This window comes from Enhydra lutris, unplaced genomic scaffold (genome assembly GCF_002288905.1).
Source record: "Enhydra lutris kenyoni isolate GAN:26980312 unplaced genomic scaffold, ASM228890v2 scaffoldscaffold9, whole genome shotgun sequence".
Classification (NCBI taxonomy): domain Eukaryota; kingdom Metazoa; phylum Chordata; class Mammalia; order Carnivora; family Mustelidae; genus Enhydra; species Enhydra lutris.
The window spans coordinates 13,554-30,619 of NW_019154093.1; the positions used below are offsets into that span (position 1 = coordinate 13,554).

Genomic DNA, 17,066 nt, shown 5'->3' on the forward strand with positions numbered 1-17,066 from the left:
GCAGGAAAGAGTAAGAGGAAGCTGGGCTCTGGGGGATTGGAGGGGGGCGTCGGGGCCCCAGCCTGAAAAGTCTCCCAATTCAGGGGATCTGAGGAAGTCTTGGTGAGGCTCTCAGGAGACTGTGTCTGGCTCTGAGGCGCAATGGGTGAGTGTTAGGGGTGTCCCAGAAGCAACGTGAGGGACCATTTTCCCTGGATGTGGGGTGGGAGGTGCGTCAGGGTAACTAATGGCAACTGGGCGGGGTGAGCCCACTGGGCAGGAGCTCTTCGACGGGGAAAAACTACGATTCCCAGGATGCCCTTGGGCTTAGCCCGGCTTTCCCGCCTGCCCACTGGCTGCGGGTCTGGCGAGCGCAGGAGTGGATTGGTCGCGGCGGTGCGGGGCTCCCCCACTAGCATGTTAGGAGGCACCGCCGGCAGCAGACGTTGACCGGGCGCGCGGGGAGGGGGAGGGGCCCGGCTAGCCATTCTGGAAACCGCCGGACGCTCTCTCCGTAGCGTAGCCGCCGGCTGTGAGGCGCGGGGCGGAGGCGGAGACTGCGTGGCGCAGGCGCGGTGCTGGGCTTCTCCTGGGTCCCCAGACAGCTGGAGGAGATAAACAGAGGAGGAGGAGGGAGGGGAGTGCGTGTGTGAGAGCGCGCGAGGGAGTGTGAGTGTGTGTGAGCGCGGGTGTGAGGCGGTGCGCAGGGGCGGGCGGAGGCGCTGTCCGGCCCTGGCCAGGCGCCGGGCGGGGAGCATGGGAAGGGGCTAGAGCTGCCCGGGCCCCCCAGCCCCCTCCCCGGGATCCGCGCCCCCCCCCTCCCGGGAGAGGGGCCGGGCCCCCCGGACGGACATGGGCTCCTGAAGTTGCGCGGTCGCTGGTCCTGGGAAGAGGCCTGACAGGTACTGGTAGCCACCGCCCCCTGCCTTCGCCTGGCGCCGAAGCGAGAACCGGCTCCCGCAGTCCCGGCACACGGGCCGCCCGCTCTGGGCCGGCCACAGCCTTGCCGGCCCGGGGGCCCTGAGGCCGCCAGCCTCGGGGCTCCGGGGTGTCCCGAGAGGGGGCAGGCCTCTCAGGGGCGAAGGGCAGAGTGGGCCGGGGGCGGGGTGGGGATGGAGGGCCGGCCGGGACGCGGGTGGTGGGGGACGCTCTGGGAGTCCAGGGGGCTCTGCCAAGGGAGAGGTGGAAGTCATCCCATCACGGGACTTTTTTGCGGAGTTTTTGTTTGACATCTGATCTGGCGCCGGTCTCAGGAAGAAGGGGGCAGGTGGAAATGCCGGGAGGGCTACGTTGACCTGACCTGCTCTCTTAGTTTCCTGCTCTCGCTCTGTCTCGCTTGCTCTCGCGCTCTGTCTCTGTCTCTCTCTATCCCGCTCTCTTTCTCTGTGAGTGTGTGTGTGTGTGTCCGTCCGTCCGTGGCCAGGCTTCTTGCAGCCGCAGATGCCTTCAGTGGCCCATCCTGGCACTAAGCAGAACTCCTAAGGTGTTTCCACCAGGCGACTGTAACGCCCTTACAGAGGGCCTTTACTTGGGAACGGGTTATTCAGTAACCCACTTAAAAGGGAAGTAGGAAGTGTAGAATAGGAGAGAGACTGTGAACCATCAGGTACCAAGTCTTGTCACTGAAAGCTACAGTGGGACGCCCCCACTCCTTGCCAGCCAGATTGACTTTGCTTAGTGACCTCTGACTCTCCTCTGTAGGTGTACCACCAGGGACTCTAGAAAAGAGGTATCAGGACTTATGACTAAAGTTGACTGCCTAATTTGACTATTTTCCTCAAAGTCCTTTTCTTCTGTGACTTTTTTTTTTTTTTTAGAACTTCCTGAGGTAGTGGTAGAGCAACTTTAAAGTTTTCTTCTTAAGTTTATGAGTTTAGAAACCTGATAGGGTGTCTGTAACTTCCCCATTCTTCCCAAGGATGGGGTAGATGATCAGGGTAAAGTGGCAGTTAAGTGTTCCCTTTTAACAAAGCCTGAAACAGTTTTCAGAAGAAACTATTCAGAGGACACCTCCAGACTCAAAGATGTTATGAGATCTCTGCCTAGGGCACAGGTATGCCCAGTGATCTGAACGAAGCTTTTCTGTAGCTTACAGTCCCTCCTGAGTGGCTAGTGTCTTCTCGAAGTGAAGGAACTACTTAGGGCTGTTTCTGGATTGAATTGAATCTTGTCTGCTGAGTATAATAACTGGGTCCTCTAGCATAGACCGGGGAGTAACTAGAAAGGCTTGATTGGGCTGACGATGTTGAGACTTAACAGTGGATTTCCAGTGCAGGTTGTTGTATTTCATTGGCAGACGGAGAAACATTTTCTGCCATAGTTTGTGATCCTGCTGCTTTAATACTGGGGTATTTTGACCTATTTGGGGACACTTATGTTCAAGCCACCTGTCAATTTGTAGAAGCAGTGCTTTGGGTCAATTCTGAAGAATAATAGAACAACAATCCGTATTTCTGCCTAAGACTCCTTCTCTTGGAGTTACTGAAAGGAAGAGAATATGTGTAGTGATTATGGTGATGGTATTAACATTGGCGATTTGCCACTTGGGGATTTTTAGAGTTGTCATGCAGCTGACAAATTTTCTAGCTGGAAGGAACTCAGTAGTGACTCATGGGACATCAAATTAGGGTTTTTTCACACACCTAGACTTCGGGACCTGGAAGGATACAACTGAAGATTTTAAAGCCCTCTGTTAAACATCTTTGGACTTTGAGGGGGCAGCTGCTGCAAAGACCCAGAACTATGACTTCAACAATTTTTAAATTATTTTCTCGTTAGTTTCTTCACTCCTTTTTGAATTAGGGAGTGTGGCCCACATGTGCAGTCCTGGGTCGTAAAGAGGGAATCATAAACAACATGTAATATGGTGATACTTACCTTTTTTTGGGGATCACTGATTGAATGATCCTGATTCCTTTCTTCTTTTATCCTTACCTTTCTGGATTCCACTGCATCTTTGGGCCGCCGTTGCAGAGGGACTCACCTAAGTCCTTGGCTACAAAAACACAAGCCCTGGTATTTTCTATCAGAAACCAATCCCTTGGTGTTACATTTAATTGTGTCTAACTTTGAGAGATATTTACTAATTAGAACACATTCTAAGAAGTAACTGACATTTATTGAGGGCCTGGTATATGTTGGGATGTGTGATAGTTAGTGTTTTACTTTATCTAATTTAGCCCTCATAACTGCCTGTGAGGCAAAGATCATTTTCCCTATTATACATATGAAGATACAGGTACAGAGAGGTTAAATAACTTTCTTAAGGTCACACAGCAAATATAGGAAATGTTTAGAATTCAAACCAGGGCCTGTCTCCTTTGAGGCTGTGATGCTTGAAGGTCTGAAAGGACTAATGCTAAGAGCCTGGGGGAACACAAAACCTGCCTTCAAGTGTTTGAAGAACTGTTATGTAGAAAGAGAACTGGACTTTCTCTGTGTGATTCTGGAAAGCAGCACTAGGATCAAGGGATAGAAATTCCAAGAGAGGAGACGTTGGCTTGGTAGGAGAAAATTCAGCTTTCTAAAAGCAAAATCGGCCACCCTAGGAGGGAATGAGTTACTCGTCATTGTAGGTATTCAAGCAGAGGCTTTTCCACTTCTTATAAAGGATTTGGTAGAGGAGTTCATACTTACGTAGGTAACTGGACTAATTAGTTATTCAGTATTTTAAACCCTGTTATTACATGGAAATGATGTCAAACTCCTGCTGTATTGATCTGTAAAACAACTAACTCATATTTCATACTTACTGTGTGCCAGGCACTTCTTAGATACTTTTTCTATGATATTTCATTTACTCCTTAGATCCTCTATGAAGGAACTATCATTATCCCCACTTTATTAGTTTATTTGTCAGGGAGAGAGCACAAGCAGGGAGGGCAGTAGGCAGGGGGAGCAGCAGCCTCCCCACGGAGCAAGGAACCCGATGCAGGACTTGATCCCAGGACTCTGGGCTCCTGACCTGAGCTGAAGGCAGGCACTTAACTAACTGAGCCACCCAGGCATCCTCATTACCCCCACTTTACAAATGAGGAAACTGAGGTTCCAGAAAGTTAAAAAAAAAAAACAACTAACCTGTTAGGTGACACAGCTAGAAGTAGGACTGATATTTGAAACTTTGTACCTTCTTAGCTGTGTAACGTAGGGTAAATCATGTGTCCTCTCTGAGCTATAGTTTCCTCATATGTGAAATGAGATTTGTGACAGTACCTTCCTTATAGTGGGTTTATGAGTACTAAGTGATGTAATACACGCTTTTTGCTAGACCTCACTGATTGCCCTTGAGAGCCTGGGTTTGGGGTAAAAGGGTACCATTTTGTTTCTTTAGGGTGACACCCTGAGAATTCTGGGGTTCACTCTGTGTACTATTTTTTTTTTAAAGATTTTATTTATTTATTTGACAGAGAGATCACAAGTAGACAGAGAGGCAGGCAGAGAGAGAGAGAGAGGGAAGCAGGCTCCCTGCTGAGCAGAGAGCCAGATGCGGGACTCGATCCCAGGACCCTGAGATCATGACCTGAGCCGAAGGCAGCGGCTTAACCCACTGAGCCACCCAGGTGCCCCTCTGTGTACTATTTGTAATAGCTGCTGACTCCTTGAAGGGCTTTGTGGCATTAGTGACTAATACCTTAAAAACTTGAGGCCTGAGTAAGAGGAGGGATCAGCCAGTAGGTTCGAGTATAGGAGGCAGTGTCAGAGGTCTTGTGGGAAAAAATTCCTCACCCTACTATAGAGTCAGATTCAGGGATCACTGTTTGCATTTTTATATTTAATGTCTTTTTTTTTTAAAGATTTTATTTATTTATTTGACAGAGAGATCACAAGCAGGCAGAGAGGCAGGCAGAGAGAGAGGAGGAAGCAGGCTCCCCTAGAGAGCAGAGAGCCCGATGCGGGGCTCGATCCCAGGACCCTGAGATCACGACCCGAGCCGAAGGCAGCGGCCTAACCCACTGAGCCACCCAGGCGCCCCTATATTTAATGTCTTATTTTAAAATGAACAAGGTCACAATTGCTAGAGCTGTGATAGAGCTGGATGCCAAGAATAATAACCCTTAATCCTCCCTGTAGCCATCTGGGGAGGTATTAATCCCATTTTCTTGGGGAATGGGCCAGAGCAGGATCAGACGTTACCCAGGTAGCTATCCAGGGGCTCTCGGGACGTTGGCAGAATTTTATCCTTGTTCGTAACCCCCCGATTCTATTTTCAGAAAGCACAAGACTGTGCTTTTCCATGTACCTTTAGAGAGCCTTTCTTAGAATGGGAGTCAGACATTTCTGGTCTTGGAGTTTCTAGTTGAGCCCTGAATATTTGGGTGCCGGTGGCTTACCTGATTCCTTCCTGAGTCAGACATCTGGATGTAACACAGCTGCAACTGAGTTGGAAAGGAAGCATTTCCGCACTGATTGGCTTAGTTTTCCTTAACTTCTCTGCTAGAAAGAAAGTTACAGAGTGAAACTTCAAAGACTTCCCTATGAGAGGTATGCTGAATCATGCCAAAATTTGGAAAGATGCAAGTTAAAGGAAAAATCCAAGACTGCAGATGCTCATATATACAGTAAGAGAGGACAGCATTTTCAAAGCATGCTCCCTTTGTCTACCTGTTCCCTTTCACTACCTTAAGGTAATTGTGGCCCTAGGAAAAAGCAGATAAATTAGCTGTAATCACTGAAAAGCATTGTTCTAAAAACATCAAGAAAAATTTTTCACAAAGCACGAATGTAGAGGAGCCATGGAGGTGAGTTTTCATCCAGAGTTTCCCACAAAGTGAAACATTTCTTAAGATAGACTTCACAGAGAAAGCTTTAGCCAACCCCAACCCCATATGAAGTCATTTGAGCCAGGAGCCTCGAAGATGGCAAAGAACTTTTCCAAAGGTGCTTTGTTGATGGTCCTATCCTGCCAACCAAACCTTTCTCAGATGCTGTCCTTGTGCCAGCTTAGTCCATGACCCTGAAATACACTTGGGAACTTTGTTTGACACTGGCAGAGTCAAGGTGATTTTGATTCCTTAGCTTAACCCTAAAGAATGCTAAGAGCTTCTTTGAGGTAACAGTGCTTGCACATGATCTGATTAAAAGTAGTAACTATTTTTTAGTTGTCAGTGACCTGGGTCTTAGAATTAAACTATCTAGTTTGATTCTCCATTTAATAACTGTAACTTTAGGCAGATTAACTTCTCTCCACCTCAGAGCTTTCATCTGAAATGCGGGGATAATGGTACCTGCCTCATAGCTTTATGAGCAATCAGAACACTTAAGAAATGCTTTGAAGGGGCGCCTGGGTGGCTCAGTTGGTTAGGCAGCTTCCTTCAGCTCGGGTCATGATTCCGGGGTCCTGGGATTAAGCCCCACATCGGGCTTCCTGCTCAGCAGAGAGCCTGCTTCTCTCTCACCCTCTGCCTGCCGCTATGCTTAGTGCTCTCTCTCTCTCTCTCTCTCTCTCTCTCTCTGTCAAATAACTAAATAAAATCTTCCAAAAAAAAAAATATATATATATATAAAGGCGGTTCATTAAAAAAAGAAAGAAAGAAAAATGCTTTGAATGTATTTTTACCAGGCTTGGTATCAGGCATTTTACATGTATGGCTCTTCACTCTCTGAAAGTAGGCATTATCGTACTTGTTTTGCAGATTAGGAAGCTGAGGTTTAGAAATGCAGCCACACAGAAAATAGGTGGCAGAACTGGGATTTGAACCTTAGGTCTGTTGGACTCCAGTGCCCAACCCTTTATTTTATTATGCTACTTGCAATGACCTTTATCCTTTGGAAGTGTATTTCTCTTCTATAGGATTGCTCCAGTAGATAGACCACTGCAAATAGAGTGAAAGGAAACTTGCATACATCTTTTGCATAATTCAGAATGTTGAAAGGAGGCCAGTGGTCACTCTGGCTGGGGGCATCTCTCCACAGTGAGAGGCAGCATGTTCAGAGGAAAAAGAATACAGATGACTGGGGTTCCATCTCCACTCTACTGCTCCTAGGAGTGTGTTCTTAGAATCATGGGGTAGAGGCATTGGAAGAAGTTTTGTAGCTCAACTCAGAGTCTACCTCTCATTTTACAGATGGGGAAACAGTCTGAGAGAGTGAAACGCCTCACACAGGGTTTTTCAGCCAGTTAGAGGCAGAGCCCCTGCCTGGAGCACAAGATCCTAGATCCTGGTCTAGTACTTATTCCTCAGTGCCACATAGCACTGTGCTTCAGTTCTCCCTTGTTAAAAGGGATGATAATAGCTTTCTAGCTTCCTTACAGGATTGTTGTGAAATTCAAGGTAAAAGCATGAATGAAATGATCAGCACTCTGATAGGTATATAGCACTGTATGTACACAAGATCATCATGCTATATCATTCATTCAGCAAGTACTTAGACGGGCACCTGCTAAGCCCGCATCAGTCCTTGGAGACCTAGGAGGGTCAGTAGATTAATCAGATGAAGAGCTAGCCCTCAGGATACTTTTAGTTTTTTAAAGAAGAGAAGCCCCACAAAAGTAATTATAGTTCAGGACAGGAGACAGATGACGAAAAGGGTGAGAACTGAATTTTCCCAAGTTCTGATTTTGAGGCAGAGAAAAGATGAAAAGGGTTTGGGGACTTGATCTCTTCTTGGGATATAATTCATGTGCCATAACGTTTACCCTTTTAATGTATACAATTCTGCCCTTTTTAATATACCCACAAAGTTGTGCAGCCTTCACCACTATCTAATTCCAGAACATTTCCATCATGCCCCAAAGAAACCCATATTCTTTAGCTATCACAACCACCCCAGTCACTCCCATCTTCTTCCTCAATTCCAAGGAACCAGTAATATACTTTCTGTCCCTGTAGCTTTTGCTCTTCTTCTTCTTCTTTTTTTTTTTTTTTTTTAAAGATTTTACTTATTTATTTGACAGAGACCCAGCTAGAGAGGGAACACAAGCAGTGAAGTGGGGGAGGGAGAAGCAGGCTTCCCAGTGTGGAGCAGGGAGCCTGACATGGGGCTCGATCCCAGGACCCTGGGATCATGACCTGAGCCAAAGACATGCTTAACGACTAAGCCACCCAGGTGCCCCAGCTTTTGCTATTCTTGACGTTTCATATAAATGGATTCATAAAATATGTGGCCTTTTGTGACTGACTTCTTTCAAATAATGTTCTTAAGTTTCATCCCTGTTGCAGCATGAATCAGTGCTTCATTCCTTTTTATAGCTGATCAATACTTGATTATATGGCTATATCACATTTTACTTACCCATTTATGGACATTTACCATTGGTAGACATTTGGGTTGTTTCTACTTCAGGGCTGTGAACATTGATTTATGAGTTTTTGTGTAGACTTATGTTTTCATTTTTCTTAGGTTATACCTAAGAGTGGAATTTCTAGGCCATATAGTAACTATATTTAACTTTTTAAGAGGAGGCTCCTTCCTTCCTTCCTTCCTTCCTTCCTTCCTCTTTCCCTCCCTCCCTCCCTTTCTTTCTTTTGAGAGGGAAAGAGGGGAGGGGTGGGGGGAAGAGGGAGAGGTAGAGAGAATCGTAAGCAGGCTCCGTGCTCAGTGCGGAACCCAGAGTGGGATTTGATCTGGAGACCCTGAGATCATGACCTGAGCCGAAAGCAAGAATCAGACACTTAACTGAGCCACCCAGGCACGCAGAGAGGAAGCTTTTCTTAAACACTTTTTCCTTATTGTCACTCATACTTAATAAGTATTTACAGTGTGCCAGTTATCCCGTATAATCCTCACAGCATCTCTGAGGTAGGTGCTGTTGTTACCTTCATGTAACAGATGAAAAATAGCCAGTCTTTCTTGAGTGCTTACCACATGCCAGGTATTGTACTAAGTGTTTTTGTAATGCATTATCTCATTAATGTTCCCAATAACCCTGTGAGGTAAAAATTACTATGTATACCTACATGACAGGTAAAACAATTAACAAACAAACAAAAAACCCCCAGGAGCTTAAACGTAAATAATTTTACCCAAGCTCACACAACCTAGTATATAGTACAGCCAGATTCAGACTCATTTCTTTCAGTTTGAAGCAGGTTCCTAAGGGCTATTTCTATATTATTATAAAAACAATTAATGTTACAACAGAATACTTGGAAAGTACAGAGGAACAGAAAAAAATACATTTATATATGTGTATATCACCTGTTGTCTTACCAGAGAGAAGACCACTGGCACATTTTTTTATACATATCCTTCTTGTTATAACATTGTAGATATGTACACTTCTGGGTTGTTTTTTTTTTTTTTTCTCCAGGGCTAAGATGGCTATAGATATGTCTTAAATTTGATTTTCTTAAATCTGTTTTTGTGTTTCATTAATCAGTCTTCCATGTTTTGAATGACTCTGTAATAAGAAAGATTTTTAAAAGGACTTTATTAGAGGGGCACCGACATGGCACAGTTAAGTGTCTGCGTCTTGGTTTGGGCTCAAGCCATGACCTCAGAGTCATGAGATCAAACCCTGCATCAGACTCTACACTCAGCATGGAGTTTGCTTGAGATTCTCTCTCCCTCTCTCCCTCTGCCCCTCCTGCTCACACACTCTCTCTAAAATAAATAAATATTTTTTTAAAAAGAACTTCATTAGAGAGAATTTCAAATATATACGAAGTAAACAATATTGAACTCCCATATATCTGTTATCCTATTTCAATAACAGTCAAAATTCTGCCATTCTTATCTGTACCTCCTCTGCTTCCCACTTCCATTCTTTTTTTTTTTTTTAAGATTCTATTTATTTATTTGACAGACAGAGATCACAAGTAGGCAGAGAGGCAGGCAGTGAGAGAGGGGAGGAAGCAGGCTCCCTGCTGAGCAGAGAGCCTGATGTGGGGTTCTATCCCAGGACCCTGAGACCATGACCTGAGCCGAAGGCAGAGGCTTTAACCCACTGAAGCACCCAGGTGCCCTCCCTCCATTCTAATTTTTAAGTAAAATTTACAAATATTAAAATTCGCTAATCTTGATTGTACAGTTTTGACAAATGGATATACTCATGTAACCCATCTCCCCAATACTCATGTAACCATACTCTCATCACTATGTAGAACCTTTCTGTCACTCTAGAAAATTCTCAGGTGTCCTTTCCTTGTTGATCTCCATGCACCCAAACAACACTTTTTTTTAAACTATATTTTTGCCTATTCTAGAACTTCATATACAGTTGACTCTTTTTTTTTTTAAGATTTTATTTATTTGACAGATCACAAGTAGGCAGAGAGGCAGGCAGAGAGAGAGGAGGAAGCAGGCTCCCCGCCGAGCAGAGAGCCCGATGCGGGGCTCGATCCCAGGACTCTGGGATCCTGACCTGAGCCGAAGGCAGAGGCTTCAACCCACTGAGCCACCCAGGTGCCCCTACAGTTGACTCTTGAACAGTGTAGGGGTTAGGGGTACCAACCCTGCGCCCCTCCATGTAGTCAGAAATTCACATATAACTTTTGACTTCACCAAAACTTAGCTACTAATAGCCTTCTATTGACTGGAAGCCTTACTGATAACAATTGACACATGTTTTGTATAAGTATTATAAGCTGTATTCTTATAATAAAGTAGAGAAAATAAAATTTTATTAAGAAAATCATACATTTACAGTACTATACTGTATTTATTGAAAAGAATCCACATATAACTGGATGCACATAGTTCAAACTTTATGTTGTTCAAAGGTCAACAAACAGTAAATGGAATCATACAATATACTTTTTTTTTTTTTTTGTCAGAGAGAGAGGGAGAGAGAGCCAGCACAGGCAGACAGAATGGCAGGCAGAGGCAGAGGGAGAAGCAGGCTCCCCGCCAAGCAAGGAGCCCAATGCGGGACTCGATCCCAGGACGCTGGGATCATGACCTGAGCCGAAGGCAGCTGCTCAACCAACTGAGCCACCCAGGCGTCCCCAATATGTACTTTTTAAAAAGATTTTATTTATTTATTAGAGAGAGAGTGAGCTGGGGAGGAGCAGAGGGAGAGGGACAAGCAGGCTCTACGCTGAGCACAGAGCCTGAGAGAGGGCTCAATCTCACAACCCTGAGATCACAACCTGAGCCGAAATCAAGAGTCAGAACCAACTGAGCACCCAGACACCCAGGCACCCCAGTGTGCACCCAGGCACCCCTAGTATGTACTTTTTTGTGTCTTGCTTGCTCAGAATATGTGAGATTCACCCATATTGTTACCTGTATCAGTAGTTCCTTTTTAAAAATATAATAACTTTGGGGCATCTGGATGGCTTGGTCATTAAGTCTCTGCTTTGGGCTCAGGTCATGATCCCAGGGTCCTGGAATCAAGCCGGCATCAGGCTCCCTGCTCAGTGGGGAGCCTGCTTCTCCCTCTCCCTCTGCCTGCTGCTCCCCTTGCTTGTGTCTCTATCTCTGTCAAATAAATAAAATCTTTTTTTAAAAAAGTGTGTTAAGGACGTGGAGAAATTGGAATCTTGTACATTGCTGGTGAAACTGTAAAATGGTACAGCCACTTTGGAAATCAGTTTGGCCATTCCTCAAAAAAGTTAAACGTAGCATTACCATATGACTTGGGAATTCCACTCCAAGGTATATACACAAAAGAATTGGAAACAGGTAGTCAAACAGATAATATATACGAATGTTCATAGCAGCACTATTAACAACAGCCAGCAGATGAATGGATAAACACTACGTGATAATAGCAGTGCTATGGAATAGTATTCAGCCATAGAAAGGAACAAAGTACTGATAACGTGCTAGAGTAACGGACCTCAAAATATTACATAAGTGAAAGAAGCCAGTCACAAAAGGCCACATATTGTAGGATTTTATTTATAGAAAATATAATTTTATATATATATAATATATAAATTTATATTAAAATTGTATTTAAAATCCTATATAAAATTATATAGGATAGGTAAATTCATAGATGCAGAAAGTTAATTGGTAGTTGCCAGGTATGAGGGGGAGGATGGAAGAGGGACTGACTACTTAATAAGTATGATTTTCTTTTGGTGCGATGGAAATGTCTTGGAACTACCTAGAAGTGATGGTTGCATAACACTGTGAGTGTACTAAATACCACTGAATTGTACACTTTAAAATGGTTAATTTTATATTATGTGAGTTTCACTCAAATTTTAAAAAAAGGAAATACATATCCTTTAGCTATTACTACTCTAAACCCCATCCCCCCAGCCCCAAGGAACCACAGATCTTTCTATTTCTGTAGATTTGTCTATTCTGGGCCTTGCACGTAAATGGAATTATAGGCATCCCTTGGTTCTTGAAAGTTCACATTATGCCACTTCACTTTTATGAAAGACCTACATTAGCACCTTTTTCTTGCTAACCGAAGGAAATCCGAAGAGGATTTTTGCTTTTATGAAAAAAGGGTGAAAATCAGATACCGTGTTCATCATTTGTTTTGCGGTGAGCCCATTACAGAGGCAGCGCACACCCTGAGAAGCGAGGTTGGCACCTCCCAGCTTCTCCCCTGGGAAATACACTCCGCATCAAGCCACCATAGCTTTGAACTCTTAGGCTCTGTGCTTCATCTTCATTTAGTTTTGTTTTTGTTTTTGTTTTTTAAAGATTTTATTTATTTTTTTGACAGAGAGATCACAAGCAGGCAGAGAGGCAGGCAGAGAGAGAGGAGGAAGCAGGCTCCCCTAGAGAGCAGAGAGCCCGATGCGGGGCTCGATCCCAGGACCCTGAGATCATGACCTGAGCCGAAGGCAGCGGCTTAACCCACTGAGCCACCCAGGCGCCCCTTGTTTTTTTTTTTAATCTGTTAGCAAGATGGTATCGGAAAAGCCCATGAGAGGTTTTTTTGGGGGGTCGGGGAAAGCTCAAAAACTTTCCATATAAACTAGTGATAACTGCTTCTTCACTTTATGTCATTGCAGCTTAGGATAGATTTCATAGGAATGCTTTACTTTTGGATAGCTGGAGAAACCTGTATACGGCTCAGCTCGTGGCTGCCTTTCACTTTGCATAATGTCTTCAAGGTTCACCCATATTGTAACACGTATCAGCACTTCACTGCTTCTTATGGCCAGATAACATTCCATTGTATAGCTACACCACATTTTGTTAGTCCATTCATCAGTTGATGGGCATTTGGGTTTCTGCTTTTTAGCTATTATGAATAATCCTGTATAACCCTTCTGGTACACACTGTTGTATGGAGTTCCTTCAGCAGAAGTGAGAAAGACATCCCACTTTGTGTGCCCCACCACCCTACAATGGAATCCCCAGTGTCAGCTTTGTTGCTCTGGTAGGGAAGGAAGTAAGGGAGAAATGTTGTAACCATGGCACTGCGCATAGATCAGGAGCTATCAAGTCTTACTAGAGTTCAGATTTGGCTGATAACGTCTGTTGAGCACCTACTGTAATCCAGGCACTATTTTGTACCTTCACTTATTCCTCACAACAACCAATTGAAGTCGATGAGCATCCCCATATTACACACGAACTTGAAACTCAGAAAGGTTGAGTAACTTGCCTAAGTAGGTACTAATTGGTACAACAATGGGGCTGGACTTCAGGCCCAAGTGCCTAAGTATTTTAAATTTGCTTCCCTTTCTGCTACATTAACCAGAGCCCAGCCAAGGACTGTGGCACACCTGAAATGAGTGGTTCCTCATGTTTATTTGGAAATTACCATTCAATCTTTGGTTCCAGGTGAGTAATCTTTGCCAGGTGTACTTTGTTCTAAGTCTTGTTAACCTTGGGCTATTATATTACGATACCCTTTGCATTATGAAGGAGATTAATTCCTCCAAATTGAGCTGTTAAATGAATTTTCTTATTAGCTTCCTTTATAATATAGAGGTCTGCCTATGGAAGAAAAGTTCCAAATAGCCTGAGTTTTAGGTTTTTTTTTTTTAAGATTATATTTATTTATTTGTCAGAGACAGAGGGAGAGAGAGTGAGCGAGCACAGGCAGACAGAGAGGCAGGCAGAGGCAGAGGGAGAAACAGGCTCCCTGCCGAGCAAGGAGCCGGATGTGGGACTCGATCCAAGGACGCTGGGATCATGACCTGAGCCGAAGGCAGCCGCTTAACCAACTGAGCCACCCAGGCGTCCCAAGGGTTTTGGTTTTTTTTTAAGATTTTATTTATTTGACAGAGATCACAAGTAGGCAGAGAGAGAGGAAGGGAAGCAGGCTCCCTGCTGAGCAGAGAGCCCGATGTGGGGCTCGATCTCAGGACCCTGAGATCATGACCAGAGCCGAAGGCAGAGGCTTTAACCCACTGAGCCACCCAGGCGCCCCCCAATAGCCTGAGTTAAAAGTTTGTAGAAGGGATAGCGTTAGGTGATGACATGCTACGCATTTTAGGCTCTAAGAGTAGAATACCTTTTGGGAGGAGTATCTTAGGCATGGCAGCTCTTATTTTCTTTGTAACATTATGTCATATGTTTTCCTCTGTGCCTTTTAGTCATTTTTGTATTTTTCATATTCCCAGAAACTAGCTTCCTTCTTCCTCCCTTTTATTGAGTGTCAACTAGAGCCGGCCTGCAGTGTCCTCAATGACAGCAGATGCCATTCCTAAACCTTTGTACTTTAGCTAGAGAGATTTTTTTTTTTAAGATTTTATTTATTTATTTGACAGACAGAGATCACAAACAGGCAGAGAGGCAGGCAGAGAGAGAGGAGGAAGCAGGCTCCCTGCTGAGCAGAGAGCCCGATGCGGGGCTCGATTCCAGGACCCTGGGATCATGACCTGAGCCGAAGGCAGAGGCTTTAACCCGCTGAGCCACCCAGGCGCCCCGCTAGAGAGATTTTTTATGGAGCTTTCATGTTCTGCAAATTAGCCCTCAGTGTCATTAGAGCTTTAAGGGTGAACGTAAAGGTATACTCAGTCCACTGTGCTAGCCTTAGAATGAAGAATACACATATAAAGTTGCTTGTGGTCTGTTACCGTCCTAGTTTTTTTGCTGGTGATTTACATGTCTCCTTTCTTGCTCTCCTGCCATGTTTGTTTATTTATTTTTTTAAGATTTTATTTATTTATTTGACATAGACAGTGAGAGCAGGGACACAAACAGGGGGAGTGGGAGAGGGAGAAGTAGGCTTCCCCTAACAGGGAGCCCAATGAGGAGCTCGATCCCAGGACTCTGGGATCAAGACCTGAGCTGAAGGGAAATGCTTAATGACTAAGCCACCCAGGTGCCCCTCCTGCCGTATGTTTAGTTTGTTTCCCCCACTGTCATTTTTGTGCTTTCTTCTTTTTTTTTTTTTAAGATTTTTTTTAAGGACTTTATTTGACAGACAGAGATCACAAGTAGGCAGAGAGGTAGGCAGAGAGAGAGAGAGAGAGAGAGGAGGAAGCAGGCTCCCCGCTGAGGAGAGAGCCCGATGTGGGGCTCGATCCCGGGACCCTGGGACCATGACCTGAGCCGAAGGCAGAGGCTTTAACCCACTGAGCCACCCAGGCGCCCCTGTGCTTTCTTCTAAGATGTATGAATAAATGAGTGTAAATAAGATTTAATTTATTATTTCTATTGTTCCTTTTGAATTTACTGTCCTACCTATTCATTTTGGTCCTTTGGTTAAATTAGCCTTTTCCAGTCTATCTACAGTATTAATGGTCACAATAGCCTTGGTGCTATTGATATATTCAATTCATGACAACTATATGAAGTGCTCTTGAAGAGAAAGGTTTGCGTTTGGCTGCTGCTTTGCTGTTTTTTCAAAGTCAAGTGTGGTGCTGACATAATAGGCATTGAAAATGTTATCTTATGGATTCTTGAAGTCACTTATTTCAGTCTTTTGCATCTCAGCAGAAATGAACATATAATTTGCATACTGCACCAGAGATAGAAATCCCCTCAATATAGTCTTTTCTAGTGTTTAATCATAAATATACGACTTCCTTTCTTCAATTCCAAATGTCTCCATCATGTCATTCCATATCTGTGAGTTCTCTTTGTTCTATAGAATTGACTATTCCAGAACACACTTTAAAATAATGCTTTTAAAATTTGACTGTGATTAAATCTCCTCATATTCAAATAACTGTTCCTTTATTGATTTGATTATTTGTGTTTGAGAGATTTTTTAATCAAAGTATGAAACTGATTATGCCCCTTATAGATTTGGGGGTATTTCCCACCTAATGTAAACCTTTTAAATAAATCTCTACTTAGAAGGGTTTCCATTTATGCTTGCCTGCCTAAACAAGTTTGTGGAAGGCACTGAATCCATGTTGCCTGAAAGAGGGGAGAAGGTGGGCTGTGCTCTAGAATGAGCTATCTGCTGGTGTGCTACCATTTCTTCTCAGGATGGGAACAGAAATGTTCACCAAAATACTGAGCAGTAGTTGTATTAAATTTGACATTTTGATTTTTAAACCTCTGCCTACCAGTCTGATACTGTATTAAATCCCACTTTCCATTTTACTATTTACCTGACTTGTAGTGAGGGTTTTTTATATTTGTCTGCTTTCTCTGCTTTTTCACTTCTTTTGTTCCTTTTAGTTTCTCTAAGTATGTACCTATCTTAGCTAAAGTCCCTTGCCTTTGATTCTCTGATTTCTTAGGTGCTATGTCTTTCATCCCAGTCAGTATTACCCCATGTCTAGCCCAGTACCTGGTACCTGGTACAAACCAGGTTAATAATTTAGGAAAATTAATGAATGAGTAGTAACAATTTAGTTGACTCACAGTGATCATTACTCTAGGAAATTATGTACCCTAGTAATTTATCCTCATATACAAAGTGGTTAAGAGTGTACATACAGCTCTGGTTTGAGTCCCTGCCCCAGCTTCACTTATTACCTGTGTGACATTGTGAAAATTGTTTCATGTCCATGACTCTGTTTCCTTTTCTGTAAGATGATGATGGTAATAACATCTACCATACAAGCTTTTTGAACCAGTCTTCCCCTTAACAGTGGTGGGTCTCTCTCCTCAGAAGCAACCTCCCCAAGTTCTTTGTGACTTCCTGTCATTCGTGTTTCAGCTTGATTGTCATCTGAGGGTTCCTCTGTTATCAGGCGGGATTTGTAGGTGTAAGCAACAGAAACCAACTCTGGCTGATTTTTGAAAGGTTATAAGGGAAACTCACAAAATATCAAGGAAGGCCGCAAAGCCAGGTTTGAAGAATGGGCTAGAACAAGGGAAGT

At 44.0% G+C, this 17,066-nt stretch overlaps 1 protein-coding gene across 2 annotated transcripts in view; it reads left to right on the forward strand.

Moving 5' to 3' along the window:
- The first annotated feature begins 672 nt into the window (after positions 1–672).
- LOC111143085 (WD and tetratricopeptide repeats 1) overlaps positions 673–17,066 on the forward strand; it is a 71,828-nt gene continuing 55,434 nt past the window's right edge. For both annotated transcript variants that reach the window (XM_022496549.1, XM_022496550.1), the window contains exon 1: positions 673–881. The gene's annotated coding sequence lies outside the window, so the exon portion shown is untranslated. The remainder of the gene's footprint in view (positions 882–17,066) is intronic.